This window comes from Triturus cristatus, chromosome 8 (genome assembly GCF_964204655.1).
Source record: "Triturus cristatus chromosome 8, aTriCri1.1, whole genome shotgun sequence".
NCBI classification, from domain to species: domain Eukaryota; kingdom Metazoa; phylum Chordata; class Amphibia; order Caudata; family Salamandridae; genus Triturus; species Triturus cristatus.
Genome location: NC_140591.1, coordinates 1558420441 through 1558437699, shown reverse-complemented (window position 1 = coordinate 1558437699; position 17259 = coordinate 1558420441).

The following is a 17259-nucleotide window of genomic DNA, read 5'->3' as shown; positions in this document are numbered from 1 at the left end:
ACCTAACTTGGTGAGAAGTTTTCAACAGAAAGTATATCACATGATACTCAACAATGACATACATAAATTAACACAATATGTCCAGAAAGGGTTTCTGTGATATTTTATAGTAATCTTCTTCAATTTGTAAGCAGATACTGTGACAACATAAAACAACAGTGCAGTCTTCTGCAATGCTCCAGTGTATCAATATATATCAACAAATGTATACAAAGGACACACAAAATACAGCCACTGGTTACAAATATTTACAAACAGGAGCACATGTGCATGTATCTTTGCAAAATGTGGTATCTAAAACAAAACCAATCTGAAGCGGTTGATGTGGATACATCATTTACTCCAGAACCTGGCCATAAACCTAAAAGAGACATTGGAATCTAGCAGCAAAACAAACTGCACCCAGATGTAAGCATGGATGAATTTTACAGCAAGACTGCTATGATGTGCTCCCACAGTAAAACACACCAGGAAGCAAGTGGCCAAGTGACCAGAAGGTCTGACAAACAAATGGCAAGCCTTAAAAAGGAAACTAAGAAGAATTGTCAGGAGTGCAAGAAAGCCAAATGCCCCAATCCACACATGGTATAAGAACAACTCTGGAAAGACCAGATAATGGAAACAGATACATTTTTAACAAAACTCACTTTCAATGCCAAGCAATCTAACACCAGAGCCTTTTGGGAAACCATAAATGGTATTAGTAGGCCCAGAAGAGCAATACATTATTACTCAGGTGTGCCAGAGGAAGTCTGGGTCACACATCTGACCAATACATTCACCAGAGGTATGTGCCTGGAAAACCTAGAAGAGGACAGAAGCAACTGTAGCGGGGGTAATGGAACAAAAGACATCACTGCAGCTAGAATAACACGTCCAATCAACCTATGTATCACCCAAGACTGTTTGTCTGGGTTGGTTAATTACTTCGATTTAGCAGACAAGGTTGTAAAAGTGATAATGGCAGGGTGCAGATGCTGCGCACCAGGGCCAAATAAAATTTTGCAGGCTATTTTTAAACTTGACCCTGGATAATGGGCAACTCAGTTTTTAGCATTATATATGGAGGTGGAAATAACAAACTTAATTCCGAGGATCTGGCGAGGGTCATTGATAAACCAGGTCAAGGGGGGGAGACCAGTCTAACCCTGCAAATTTCAGGTTATTAGCTTTCATAGACTCTACTGCAAAATACTAGGCATAGCTAGTCCTTGAGGATCTGGTAGAATAGTCAAATATCAACAACTTGGTCCCCATCAACCAGACAGGATTCCCAAAAAAGTTTGGAATCACCACAAACATTTTACCTGTTAATTTAATAACAGACAATTGTTTCCGCCTGCAGAAAATAAATAATCTATGCTTTATAAAATTGAAAGCAGCATTTGATGGCTATACGGGGGCCTTTTCTGGGGAAAACTAAGGAACTGGCACCTCCCAAATGTAACACTATGGTCCTTCAAGCAGTTTTATAAACATAAGTGGAACTAAGTCAAACTCACTGATGGCACACACCTATCAAGGATAATTCCAATGGAAGTAGGGCTCAAATAAGGCTGTGTTCTAGCCCCACATTTGTTCAATTTGTTTATGGTAGACCTGTCTCCAAGATTTGAACAGAAGCAATCTCATCCTCCACATCTGGATAGTTTGAACTTGGCCCACCTGTACTATGTGGACAACATAATCTCACTCAGCCAATCAAGAGTGGGACTCCAAAGATCTCTTACTGAGTTAGCAGATTATTTTAAGCTCTAACAAATTAAAACTCAATAAAAAAAAACTTAAATTGTTGCCATTCGGAATCTGTCTGGGCCAATACTCAGAATCAAGCTCAGAGACAAACTTCGAGAAGAAGTCAACAGTTGCAAGTACTATGGGTTGTACAGAGATAAGAGACTACATTTCCAAGTGCATAAACAGTATGTCTCCAAGAAAGGCAATGCTCTGATTTATGTGTTCTGTGTCCTTGCAAAAAAGCTAGATGGCCCTTCCTTTAAGCCATTATTGGCAGTCATAGCTGCTAAACTGTTACCAAATGTGGCATATGCAAGTGTTGTCATGCACAGTAAAGACGTATTGCTCCTAGCCAAATTACAAGATCAGGCATATAAGCAAATGTTTGGTCTCCCCCAGAATGCTTCGCTTGCTCAAGTTTGCCTGGAATTTGGACTTAATCAACATATTTTAGAGAGAAGCTTCTCCCCAATCAAAATATAGTAGAAAATAGGATCAAACCAAGCAAGGGCATAAAATAGGGTACTATGGCAATCATTTGAAAAAGATCCTCATTCCACCCTCAGTGAATATCTGTGGACATCGCTGGAAGCAACAAAACCAAAAAATCTATAGAGTATGAATTTGCCTATCCAAGCCTTACACCAAGTAATACATAAAATCTTAAAAGATCATTCGTTTTTAGATCCCAAAAAATGTCTAATCAGACGCTTGCACACTTGGATGGTACTACAATCAAATAATATCCTAAACTGCCCCTATACCTAAGCACAACTTTCTCGGTTTACATAAAGAAAAAGCTAATAGCCACCTGTTTTGGCATTCTGCCATCCTTGGCCAACCTACGATCTTAGAAATACAATCGTTCGAACTAATGTAGATTATGTGGTGCTGTAAAGGAGGAGATTATCCATCTTGTCTGCATATGTTCCTTATTAAAGATGGTGTATGTTTTATTATTGAAAAATATTTTTAAGGCCAGCTGCATTCAATCCTTTAGGACGGCTATTATAAAAGGGCTTGATCGATCTAATCCTCAGATTAACTGGATAATGATGAAACACTTTATATGAAAACAACTATTTGATCTGAACATTCTGGACCTACAAATCCATAAGAACTCATGTAGATTGACGAACTTAGGCAGTAGACAATCAGTGTTCACATATTATGATTCTATCCTAGGAAAGGTTGCAGTATGGTACTTTATCATGACCATCCACAAGCAAGTCTAGATGATTGTGTAGATTTTAATAGGACTGCAGCATTTATTTGATTGTACAGTTTTTGTGCTAATAACACTGTGACACTTTAATAATGATAATCACAATAGTTCAAGTTTTAGCGAACACTTAGATTGTCCCATTCTCTGCCAGTCAGTAGACACACAATGATTGCATATGGCACTTTATCACAACCATCTGTCAAGAAGTCATGTTGATTGTATAGGTCTCAAAAATACGGCAGCACTTTATTTACAACAGTCAGGGTGTTTTTTCAGTTTACAAAGGCAAATGACTGTTTTGATAATTGTATTACTATAATGTAGGTACTACTATTACTATGGCACTATCTCAATAACAATCATGATAGGTTGAGTTTTATCAAACATTTTAGAAGTCCTAGTTTTTAGTGTGATTATATTACCTAGGAAACCTTCTGTGATCAAGTACCACATTTTATTAAATTTTATGAATCATTTCATGTAATTCTTATTTGAATTACAACATTGTTCTGGTTTTTATTAACTTAAAACAATAAAGTTTAAAATGAATTGAATTGAATTGTTTAGTTAGCCTCCCTTTTAATGCATGCAGATTTGAATTAAAATAAGTAATATTTGTCTATTTTACTTTGCAGTGAACCAGATATGTTATTAGAGAGATATTTATGCCTCACTCATTCAGCAGTTTTCCGAGTTCACCTCCTATTTCAGTTTCCTGTACCGATATTTTGTTTTGGAGTATGCATATACTGTTATACAGAGTATAGAGTGTCTAATTGTGTTGTTGGCCCACTGGTCTCATGGTCTCATGGGATGGATTGCCGGGTTTAAGGTACTCCCAGACAAAGAGACAATATTCTGTAGATCTCTCTTACCAGCAACTTGGACTTATAAGTTTTAATCTGTGGCTACTAATTCAGGGAAGTGGAATAAGAAGGGATTGAGGAAATGACCAGACCAATTAACTGAAAATGGTGTATTTGCCTCAAATAATACGTTTTTTCAACAAGAAGGCCAGAATTTGAGAAATGTGTGTGCATAGTGGCCGCACATTAAAGAATGAGTTTATTAATGAGTAGGCACTTGCATAACCAGGTATTGTTAATACGTGCAATATAAACCTGAAACACCTGAACAAAAGGCTTCATTAAGTAAACATATAATGTTGTCAAGAGTGACTCTTTAAACCTCCTTCTACATATCTTGATCTAAGACCAGGAGATGGATGCCGAGAGATCAGAGGAGACAACTAGATACATTAACTTAGATACTATTCAGGTACTCCTGGAAGCAGGGATTTAAATAGAAAACAAGGCCTTATGTCAATCAATTGTATCATTTGAGGTGGCCAAGTTATAGCTGGGCAATGAGATTCTCCTATTCTCGGAATGTTCAGTCTCCATACCCTCACATAAACCATAAAAAATAGAGAATGTCTGACCTGGTTCTGTTGTGAGGCAAACTAATGTTGTTTGTCACCTTGAGGTGACTTTTAGGTGCATTGTTTATGTGAAGAATAAACAATCTTTCAAACAGTGTCTGTCCCAGGGCATGCATATGAAGGAGAGACACAAATTAATGATGGTCTGTTGTGTGCGTGAATAGCGAATCTTGCACAAGACTGCTAGAAGTAAAACAAAGACAGTCTGGAGCCAGTAACTGTGGACTAAGGCTTGCATAAGAGGGCTGGAAAACACAATAATTGTGTATCTGTCACTGTAATTAAAACAACCCTAGGCTTTTGGTTAAGACTGACATTCTTCATATTTTTGTTGCTGTTCACCTTTCTGTTTTCAGTATTACTGTTCTTTATGTGTGTTGTAACATTTTTATTGAAAGATGTGGAGAAAGAGAGTGAAAACATAGCATTGCTAGATACATTGTTTGTGTTTTTTCTGTTATACTTGCATGCTTGAGGTCAATGTGGGGAAGACCAAATTTATGGTCTTACATGTAGCCAGACCGGTTAGGGCTAAGGTCGAAATGGGAGGAGCAATATTAGAACAGACTTCTACTTTCACCTATCTGGGGGTCACTATACCCTTAAACACAATCAAATGGGTGGAGCACTGCTTAGGGAACACAGGCTTTCGTTGACCAAACCTATGGCTCCCCTGATCAAAATTTATGGGTCCAAAATCCTGCCAGCGGTCATGTATGGTGCTGAAATATGGGGGTTTAGTAATTTGAATTCCCTGTGGGTGGCTCAAAATAAATGTCTTAGGTCTGCAGTAGGGTTACCACAATCTTCACCACGTTTACCCCTCCTATATGATCTGGGTTGCCACCCTGTAGAGGACATGGTGCGGTTTAGGCCACAGGCGTTTTGGCGATGATTGTGGACCACACCTGAGTTGTCCTCTTACGCCAATGCTTTGACTGAAGTTAAGAATCATGGGGGTTCCCACAGAATCAGTTGGTTCTCTGAGATTAAAATTATCCTGACTGACATGGGAATGGGTGAGTTGTGGTCTAATCCCGAGACAGCTGTTTTTCCTCAGAAAAAGATTTTTAGGGACACATATTGGCAGTGAGTCAAAGATAAGTGTTTTGCCTCCATAACTGGAGGTCCCTTGACCATAGCATACTTGACCAATAAGGATGACCCATGTCTTGAGGCTTATTGGGATATAATCACAAAATTGCAGGATAGGAAACTCTACCATCAATTTAGATTAGGTACCCTACCATTACACTCCTTTACTAAAAACTGGTCTACCCCGGGTAATGATAATTGTCCCCATTGTGAGGATATGACAGAAACTGTAGATCATTTTCTTTATGTTTGCCCGGAGTATATTCGCCCAAGAAGGCTGTGGTTACGCCCTGTATGTCGCAAACTTGGAGTTAGATCAGCATCTAATGCTAGTAGATTATTGAAATCTGATACTTCAAGTTTTGTGATCATTGGTGTGGCCAAATACATAAGTTGGGCATGGCTCTTACGTAATCGGAGTATTAGCCCTTAACCATCTTGCTTCTAATATCGTTAGTCTGTTTGACATAAGTTTTAAATAGATCTAGTCATTGTAATTTTGTACATTTATCTTTTTATTGATGGTGTTTTTAATAGTGAAAATTTATTTATAGGTTTTTATCTATACTGGTTTAATATATATCTGTATGTTTTTATCTTGTATTGATGAATTTTTAGCTTGTCTTTTATGATGAAATACTCGCAATAAAGACTTTTTTGACTTGACTTGTTATACCATAAGCTTGAGAAGTACAAAGAATACACATTACATGAGAATCAAGTGAAAATCAGTAGCAAGGGTTAATTTGCCACACATGGCACTTGTTTTATTACTACTTCCAATGGTGGACCTGTTCTGTGGTTGCCTGACTGAATATACTCTACCATTAAAATACTTGTCTTACTGAGTATTTGTTCTGACCCTTTAAAAGTAAAGTGGTCTTCTTCAGCAGTCATAGCAGTGGTTTGCTGAGAAGTAATGATAGCGTTTCATAAATAAATATGGTATTTTTGCTGAAGATTGCTGGTGAAAGCCCCCCAAAATTATCAGATTCAGGGCTTGATTTAGAGTTCAGTGGAAGGGTTACTACATCACAAGCATAAGGGGTGTCCTGCCTGTCTTGTTATAAGTGTCATAGGATGTAATGCACTCAAAATAAGGCAGATGGGTTATTAGTCCCATATGTTAGGAAATATCCATCTTGAATCCAAGTACTTCACCTTGGCCTTTGCGCACTGTTGCCTAAAGCTGCTGCTTGGAGATTTTCTATCAATCTTCCATTCCAAAACATACCATGTAAAACAAGTTAACTGCACTTTACAATGACAATTTTTTCATCTGCTTATTTATTGCTTAGTTCATATATATCTCTTTTGAAAATTCAAACGTTCTTCTTTTGTATTGTTCTTTAGTCGATCAAACGTGACTGTTTGACATTTATTCTCATTCATAAATTCAACATAAATCTTTCATTTCGCCATGCCCAATGCATTTCGGGCCCCTCTGGCCCTTCTTCAGGGGCGTAATATCTGAAAGTTATACAAACAGAAACTTAATCGTAAACTTAAATGCTTTTATATGTGCAAGGAAACACTGTAAACGCTGTATTGCACTGTCACAAATAACATCCTCTACTCATATTATTTAACCAAATTTTTCTTCCTAAAACCCACTAGAATCTTTCAAGACATGCGATGTTGTTTAATGAGCTTCGCCTCACTATATTTAACTCAGACTTTATGTTGTATAAAAGCTGCCAAAATACACATACCTATGTTGCTCTAACTAGTTTGTCCTCGCTGCGTTGCCCCGAAGCATAAACCAGCTGAAAACCGGGACTCTTAAGTCTGTAAAAACTATCAGAAAGACAAATGATGTAAACCCAGACCGCCAGATACAACGCTATTATACTTAGTGTTATTCCTTCGTTGAAATGTGCTTTACCTTTCGAATGCTTCAAAGACTCCTAGGCCGCTTTCCATAAGTACACTTAAGGGGTTTTGTTTGACTCCTGCTGCGCGTAACTATTCCTCTCTGTCGGCTTGTGATCTCATTAATAATACTACTGCCGCAGCTGCTGCTGTGCTCGAAGTCTAGTAGACAACAAAAACGGACTACCCGCTAACTCCTTCTACTTAGTATTAATGATAATCGCCCATTCCAAGATGGCGTGTCAACTTCTAGATTTTGACAAAACTTTATCAAACATCGATACTTCACACTTAAGCTATAGTATCGCCTTAACAAATCTGAGTTTTACTACTCACTATTCACAACAGTGGATATTAGGTGGTATGATTCAACATCCTTATTGTGTCTTAAACGTTCCTAAATTACTGAAAAAAATAAAATTACATGAAAACATTCTCAAATACTGAACTTCACACTGTCCTTCATGTGTTCTTTACGGCTTGATGTTCGTGAATTCTATACCACAATACCTTTTGTGGTATTGAAAGTCCTACTATAAACCTGAGTTGATGCCTCTGAGCCCTGACCATAAGTTGCAATATTTACAAAAAACAGCGTAAATCCACTTTATCATTAATTCCTTTGGGCTCCTGCGTGTCTAGCCTTCTTATCCAGAATATTTCTCGCTGAAGAAGAGTTTTAACCAGATCTTTGCCTGGGGTGTGTTCGATCTTCTCAATTATTGTGAATCTTAGTTGAGAAATGTTATGTCCCAATTTCATCCAATGTACTGCTTGGATTCAAGAATGAGTATCATGACCTGTTCAGACAGCAGGTTTACCATTGCAGCACGCCTACTTTAAAAAATATAAAATAAAAATATTGGATTAAGAAACAAAACGGAGTGCTCCCCTTTCAAAAAATAATAGGAAATATCCATCTGCCAAACCAGGCCCTTGATGCTTAGTATTTATACTGCTTCATTTAAAGTATAGACACCCTTTCAAAATATGGATTTCCAGTGAAGAAAATATCAAACATCTTTATTACAAGTAAACCAGCTTTACTCAGTGTCTTCAATTCACCAATATGCTATTAGAGGGAATGACATTAAATACCTTTGAACTTACTGATATTGCAGGTATTGACATTATATGACCTTTCCCCCCAAATCTTCCCAGGAAGTGATGTCACATGACCTTAAACCTAATGGCATCACAATAATTGACTTCACTGAAGTTCCATGATAACTGCATGATTAAAATAGCAACACAACGCAGGCAAAAGTCTGTTTTAGATATCCCTTATCTTAGGCTGCTAAACTGATCTTTAAAAGTGGTAGTAGCAAGCAAGAGAAAACCATCAGCCAAGTCACTTCTGTAGTACACATAGGGCCCAATTTCGATGTTGTGCGGAAGGCGGACCCAGATGCACACGGAGGCAAACAGTAAAACCGACTCGTATTGGGAGCAGGTTAAACCAAACGACGCAGTACGATGCCCAAAACCCTTTACTTACCAAACAACACAGTCACTCCGATTCCGTCCTCATTATCCAAACAAAAAGTCTCTAGAAACGCTGAATGGATTCATCCGGAGGCATTTCCAAGTCTAATTCCAAATGCTGAAGTATGATGTGTACTTCCCATGCACCGAATCCGTCGCTACAACCAACACATCAGAGCATTCGGAAGGGGAGTATTTCAGCTCCGATTCATGCCACGACATGAATCCTGCGAACGAGATGATGCAGTCATGAATCCGATTGTGCATGTCATCCCCGTAATCTACCTTTTCGAGCACTACTATAACCGCTACTGACAAATTTGTTGAAAAACGGAAGTATGACACCTACACATAGAGAATAATATAAAAACCACAAGAAGGACAATACAACAGAAAGCAGGGTCGCAAATACAGCAGTGGGGGAGAATATTGCTTGCATTTTGGTGTCAAATTGGTGGTTGGGGGGCAAATGTGGGTTGTTCAAATGTCCACATTAATGTTGAGTCAATATTGGGGATTGTAAATACCCACAGCGATGGTGAGTCAATATGGGGGGGTGGCAAGTACCCACAGGAATGTAGAAGCAAATCTGTGGTTTGGTGGGAATACATCATGTGTGTATGGGCATATCTGTGGGTGGGAGAGATTCCCAAATCCTTCAAGATGCATATCTGGTGTTGGGAGAAATCCCCCAAAGATGAAGATGCATATCTGGGGTTGGGGAAAATACCCCCATACATAAAGATGCATATCTGGGGTTTGGGATAAATACCCCCATACATGAAGATACACATCTGGCTTGCAAAACGGAAGTACGACACCAACACATAGAGAATAATATAAAAACCACAACAAAGACAATACAACAGAAAGCTGGGTCGCAAATACAGCGGTGGGGGGAATATTACTTGCATTTTGGTGTCAAATTGGTGGTTGGGGGGCAAATGTGGGATGGTCAAATGCCCACAGCAATGTTGAGTCAATATTGGAGATTGGAAATACCCACATCAATGGTGAGTCACTATGGGTGGGTGGCAAGTACCCACAAGAATGTAGAAGCAAATCTGTGGTTTGGTGGGGATACACCATATGTGTATATGCATATCTGTGGGTGGGAGAAATTCCCACATCTGTGAAGATGCATATCTGGGATTGGGGGAAATCCCCCAAACATGAAGATGCATATCTGGGGTTGGGGGAAATACCCCCATACATAAAGATGCATATCTGGGGTTTGGGGTAAATACCCCCATACATGAAGATGCATATGTGGGGTTGGGGGAAATCCCCCAAACATGAAGATGCATATCTAGGGTTGGGGGAAATACCCCCATACACGAAGATGCATATCTGGGGTTGGGGTGGAAATAAAATCAAAAAATCTTTACATGACCAATGTATCTTATGATCAAACCAAATTCCTAAATCATTTACATGTGGAATACATGCTGCAGGAATGTCCACATAAACAATCTCACATGCTAGTTCAAGGCATTCACACACTGTTGCTGCAAAGGTAACTGTCAACTTTAAGGAATGGGTAGAGTGGAGATGTAGGCGCACCAGGGTCACCTATGGCCCATGGTTAGGTGGGCCTTCCTAGACCACACCAATGGACTCATACACTTATACAGTCCCCAACAGGCCACTGCAACATTAGGTCACAATTTCCATGGATCACCAGCTGTTCTGTAAATAGTGGCTGGGGGGCAGCATTTGAGACAGAACCACCATGGTGCACTGGCTTACATACCTTGACAAAGGTAGTGTCACCTCAAACACACGAAGATTTTTTTCAGGTCATGGCAAATGCAGGGATTTGGTGTTCAATGTGGGGTCCTTGCAGGGAGGCAAGTCACAACTGGAAAGTCTGACCACAACCTTGATCAGCAGCGTTGTTCATTTTACTACAATACCTTTGTCCAGTAAAAACACAGAGGCCAGGTTCAAGAGATGATACAGATTGTGTGCCAATTATTTTCAGAGGGCGTGAGCATCATTGTGATCACAATCTGAACATGAGTCCATAGTAGTTACAGTCAGCACGCTAAATACTAGGGGAATAGCACATTTGACGCTGGACCAGGAATTAGAATAAACACAAATGTGTTGCATATACCTTTCCACCCAACTCAAACAGCCCAACATATACTATGCTTACCTCACTGTGATCTGAAATGTCCCAGCCAAATACCTGATACTGCTGCCTGTTGTTTGACTTGTCTGCAACTAGGGGTGGGCGGAATTTGCGAAATCCACTTTCGCAAATTATCGCGAAAATGTTAAAAATTATCGCAAACACGCGGAAATATCGCGAAGATGCGGAATTTTTTTTCCCGCATGTTCGCGAGATTTTCTGCATGGTTGCGGCTTGCTAACTTACCCATGTGGTTGCTCGCGGGCACGGCCATCTTGTTTTCAGTTGTCTCGCGGTGCATGATCGCGAGAAGAAAGACGTGATCGCGCTATGCATGACGTCACTGCGGGTGCAAACTGTCGCGAGACAGCGCAAATGGCTAAAAACAATACAACATCTCATGGAGAACGCGACCGGATCAAGAAAACTTGTCGGCGAACGCAGGGATTCAGGTAAGGCGATCGCGCGCGAGAATGTATTATTTTACAGCGCGAGCAAGAAACAAATTATCGCCAAGCTGCGGAATGCGGAAATTTTGACATTTTCACGCTTTCCGCGGAACGCAAAAATGTCAAATTATCGCAATTTCCGCGAATGGAACGAAATTTTAGCCCAGGCCTATCTGCAACACCAAGCAAGGCCTTCTGCTCCAGACAACATGCAGCAGTGTCAGCCACCTTGCCAGTATACTTCTCCTCACTGTGACGAAAGTATAGGCCCAAACGAGTTAGCATGGCTGTGTGTGTTGATGTGTATTTGCAATAGCTAAAAGTCACATCAGGCCTTTTCCCACACACACCTTCCTACCCATCAGCAAAAGCCTACCTGTAGCTCAGCTTCCCTGAAAGTAAGTGTGAATGTACTTGCAAGTTGCCTGACACTGATGACTGGTGCCTATTTGTCCATAAGCAGGGAGTAGTACCCAGTGTCAGCAATTTTCTAAGTAGATTTCCTGTCACTATCAGGTAAGCATGGTACTTGGTTGTCTGTTAGCGCTCTTTGGGAGGAGGAGTGTTTGCCCTGACTCCATCTCCCATCAGTCTCCATTCTCCCCACACCTTCCTAGCCATCCTAAGTATCTTACATGTGACTCTACATTCCTGACAGTGAGTGGCAATGTGCTTCAGAGATGTCCACTACTCTCCAACATTGCATTGAGTTCCAAAAAGCAGTCCATAGGGCCAGTCATCTTGCCAGTACATTCTCATTGACTGTCATGGAAGCTTAATTGTATGTAGTCTTGTTGGTCTGTGTGTGAGGATGAGTGTTCGCACTGACTTCAACTCCTATCATGCCCTGTCCTACACACACCGACAGCAGACTGGGAACTATGCTATCCCTGATTGTGAATAGAAATGTACTATCAATAAGGCTGACACTGGGGACTGGTGTGAGGGGCACAAGGCCATGATGGGATTTGTGTTCAACTCAAACACCATGCACAAGTGTCAGATATCCCACAAGTACACTTCCACTCATTGTCAGGACGCCACTATTCCTGGTGGCCTGGTTGGACTGTGTGGGATGGTGTGTATGTGGGATAGAGCATGTTAGGAGATGTTGTCAGTGCAAACATTCCTCCTACCACACTACCCATGCAGGTCATCTGGGCCTATGTCTACCTGACAGTGAATGGAAGTCTACTATTGAGTTGTCTGATGCTGGTGTCTGTTGTTTGACTTGACTATAACTCCCCTCAGGCCTCGTGCTCCAGACACAATGCAGCAGTGTCAGCCATCTTGCTGGTACTTTTCCACTGACCGAGAGGCTCACATAGTCCCAGTATATCTGTGTAGGCTGTGTGTGGGGAGGAATGTTTGCAGTGACTACAAGTCCCATGGTGCCTTTGCCCACACCCAGCCATCCCAAACAGCCTACCTGCGACTCAGCTTTCCTTTGAGTGAATGGAAAAGTACTGGGCCAAGATTCTGGACGCTTTTGTAAGTTCTGTGGAGCAGAAGGCCTAGCTGTGAGTATGTGAGAAGTATGTCCATGGTTATAGTTTGTTGAATTTTCAATATAATTTGAGGTATTTTTGTTAACAATCTGACATACACATCACATGCTCTTAGTATCTAGTATATTTTATATATTTATACTGTTCTTTGTTTAACTGCATCATTTACTGTGATGTGTCTAGGGGTGTGATTAATATATTTATTTGAGTGTGGATTGTGTACTCACCAGACTCTTGTCATCCTGGGATTCCATAGATGCCCGTCAGTGGAAGGAAGTCATGTACCTTCTCCTCCCAGGAGTTTAAGTGGACAGGTTGTGCAGGAGGCCCACCACCAGCCTGCTGGCTTTGGAAATGTTCCCTGGCCATCTGCTTCTTGACCCTCCTTTCTAACATCATAGTACACAGTCCTGATATCTTCCATTGTGTGCAAGCAAGGTGCTTGAGCATTCACCTTGTTAACTATCTTCTCCCAAATCCTATTTCTCTGGGCAAGGGGGTCTGTTATACTAAGTTCCCAAATAACTGTGGCTCTTTTCTGACAATCTCATCTACAAGCACTTCCAACTCCTCATCTGTAAAATGTGAATGCTTCCTTTTGGACATGGTGAAGGTGAGTATGAAGGTGAGGGGGAGTGTGAATATGAAAAAAGGTGTGTGTTTATGTTTTTATGTATGAAATGAATTCTGTGCAGGGTGTGTGGTGTGTGAGTGTGTGAGGTAGAGAGGCAGAGAGCAGGGAATGTCTGGTGAAAGCTTCCTGGAAGTATTGGCAGTTGTGGCAAAGGATCATGGTCATGGTGTTGCCCCTTTATATAGGTGGATTTGTGCATGTGGTTATTTTTTGGGGGTGGGTTGCCAATACTTTTTTTTTACTGTTTTTGCCTCCCCCATTGACATTTAATACACGGACCGACACAGTTCTCTAACTGATTCTCATGCAACATTATCTGATTGCGTGTTGATACGAGTTGGAATAATGACCGGCATGTGATTCTTGAACATTTACCAAAGTCAGTCGCATCAGTGCGGTTTAAGGAGCCTTTGTTCAGAATAATAGTTTTCCGTACGAATCGGTTGTGTTTAACATGAGATGTATCGTACTCTGTTGCATGAAGGCCTCGCGCTCGAGTTGTATGGAAAGCATTCCCAATCCGATTCTGTTGGGATGCTTTCCGTATGAGATTGGAATTTGGCCCATAGTGTATTAAACACAGTGTTCACATAAATGTATTAAAAAAGACAAACACTCTTTAACTGCACTCAATAAATATTCAATCCTTTCATGGTGTACCAAACTATTGAAACTTTATTCTGCCACAGTGTCTGTCACATTTTTTTCAAAATGTGCTATGGGTATCAATATGTCCAAAATTACCTCCATTGTGCCAGGGCCAGCATTTTGTCACGGGTGCCTCCTCTCATATGATACAGTTTTCCTCCCTTATGCCAAGAATTACCCACTGTTAGACCTGTCTTCATTAGGGTGGTCTTCCACCAAACGTTTTGCCTGCTTGCCTCTGTGTACTTTACCACTGCTAACCAGTGCGAACATGCTGTGCTCACTCCCCTAAACATGTTTTTTTACATATACATCATTGGCATTTTTAATTTACTTGTAAGTCCCTTGTCAAGTGGTTCACCATATATCCACTGTTTGTAAATACAATGCTAGTATTTGGCCTGCTGCACTTTTGTGCCACCCACCTGCATCTCACTCTAAAAGGTATCCCCAAGCCTGCCATTACAGCCTGAATGCAGTGTTTCACTGGCATGTTGACTTGGCATTTAAAACCCGTTGCCAAGCCTTACACTTCTGTGAGAGGCTCTCTCAGTATATGATGTAAACTTATGTACCCAGAGATATACACAATACTTTACAATAGAAAGAGGTCATTAGCACAGAATACACAGTGTACAATTATCTTTAAAGATTTACGGCAGAACATGGTTATCCCTTAGGGGGATATAAAATGATATTCACCCTATACCCAGCATTCTTCTCACAGCCTTTCATACCTTAAACCCACTAATCAGTGTTTTAAATTTCACTTTTTTATGGTATCTGTCTTGCAAGTGTCGCCAGAGATATCCGTTACTTCTACTGCCCAAAATTAGCTGAAAGATAGATGGTGAGTCGCCTCCTGGTAACATCTCTATCCCAGTATTCTGTAATAGCTCACGACTATAAAGCAACACAGATGCCCAAAACTATGCTTTGAAGTTTGGGAGAGCCAATCCTCCTCTTTCCTTTGGCAGGGTCAATAGCTTATATGCTCGCTGGGGTTGCGCGTATGCCCAGATGAAACTTGAGAATGTGCGCTCTATAGATTTGAACCACTGATCAGAAAATTCTAAACATATAGCTCTGAATAGATATAACATTTTGGGGAAAAACACAATTTTCAAGGCATTAGCCATACCAATTAGAGATAGATGTAGATTATCTAGGCGATGGATATCTTTCTGCATTTCGCCCAGCATTGGATTCATATTTAGGTCCACCATATTCTCGAGTTTAGATGTAATGCATATTCCTAAGTATGTAGCCTTATCTACCACTCGAGGGTCGCGCATCTCGCTTTTATTTTTCAGCACGATCTGTGTTTTCCCCTGATTGAGTGCGTATCCGGCTACAAGCCCAAATTTGTTAGCCTCACTTTCAATAACAGACATAGCTGTGCTAGGATCAGCTGTTACAACAGCAATGTCATCAGCGTATGCCAAGTTCTTGGTCGGATAATCCTGTGACAAAATCGGAGCTATTTATCTGTTTCCCTCTAGTCTACGAATAAGGGAGTCAATATAGATCGCAAAGAGCAATGGCGAACATGAGCACCCCTGTCGAGTTCCACGAGATATGATCAACTCTTTAGTAAGGCTACCATTGACCATTACCATGGCCCTGAGGTTAACATATAGTTTCTGCACAGCCTGTATAAACCCCATTTTGATTCCGACCCTGGACATAGCAGCCCACAAAAATTGCTAGGAGACCCTATCAAAGGCCTTCTCAGCATCAAGAAGAACCAATGCCATAGGGTCTCCTGTACCTTCCATACTATCAAATAAGGTGATCACTCTCTGAATGTGATTAGTAGTTGAACTCCCTGGAATAAAACCGTGTTGGTATTTAGCAATTACTTTATGAATGATCAGGGTGATTCAATTTGCCAAAACTTTTGAATATAATTTGGAGTCAGCATTTATAAGAATGATAGGGCGATATGAGCCTAGCTGATCTGGAGGCTTGTTTTTTTTAGGGAAAATGACTATCTTTGCCCTATACCAATAATTTAGAGACTGCCCCCCTTTGAAAATGTGTACGATGAAGTCAAATAATATATGTTTAATCTGATCTACAAACACTAAATAAAATTCCGAAGGTATATTATCCAATCCGGTTGCTTCCCCTTTCGGTAAGTTTTGGATTGTAGTTACAATTTCTTCTATGTTAGGGATTTCATCTAAGGTAAACTGATCTTCCTCGTCAAACCTGTCGGTACCTCCTCTATCTAAGCATTTCTCGATATTTTCTGGGTCCCTCCCCCCCTCCTCAGCATACAGAGTACTAAAAAATCACCAAAATGCCTCTCTGATTCGTTCTGGGTCAACTATTTATCCTTCCACTGGGTCCTGTATTTCCCGTATCAAATTTACTGAGGCCTGTTGCCTCATACGGATAGCCAGCTGGTGGCTAACTTGCTCATTGACCTCATACAACATCTCTTTATGAGCTGCAGTTTTTTTATGGCTTTGGCAGTAAAACTATTTGTAATTGCGGCCTTTGCGATTGCCACCTGGCTCTGTATTCTGTTTATTTCTTCTAGCCCTTGGGTCCCTCGGGTCGCCCTTATCAGCTCTTCTTCGGCCAGTCGAAGATTTTCCTGCAGTTCCCTCATGTATTCCCTAGCCAGTTTGTTAGCCTTCAGTGAATATTGCATTGTTTCTCCTCGAATCCCTACATTTAGGGCGTCCCACATAACTTCAATTGATACACTCCCAATGTTGTCCTTTAAAAAGTTAGGGATCCACTCTCTCATGTGAGCGCAATATTTGCCATCTGAGAGCAAGGATTTCTCAAATGTCCATGAAGTAGGTGTTATGTTTCCTGGTGTTGTTTCTAGAGTGCAGATTAGAGGGTTGTGGTCTGAAAGAATTCGGGGGAGCTTCTCAATTTGAAACTTAGATCTAAGTGAATTAGACATCAGGATGTAGTCTATTCTTACATGTGTGCGATGCGGATTAGAGAAAAAGGTGTACCCGGGATCGTTAGAATTTAGAATCTGCCATCCGTCTACAAGCCCATG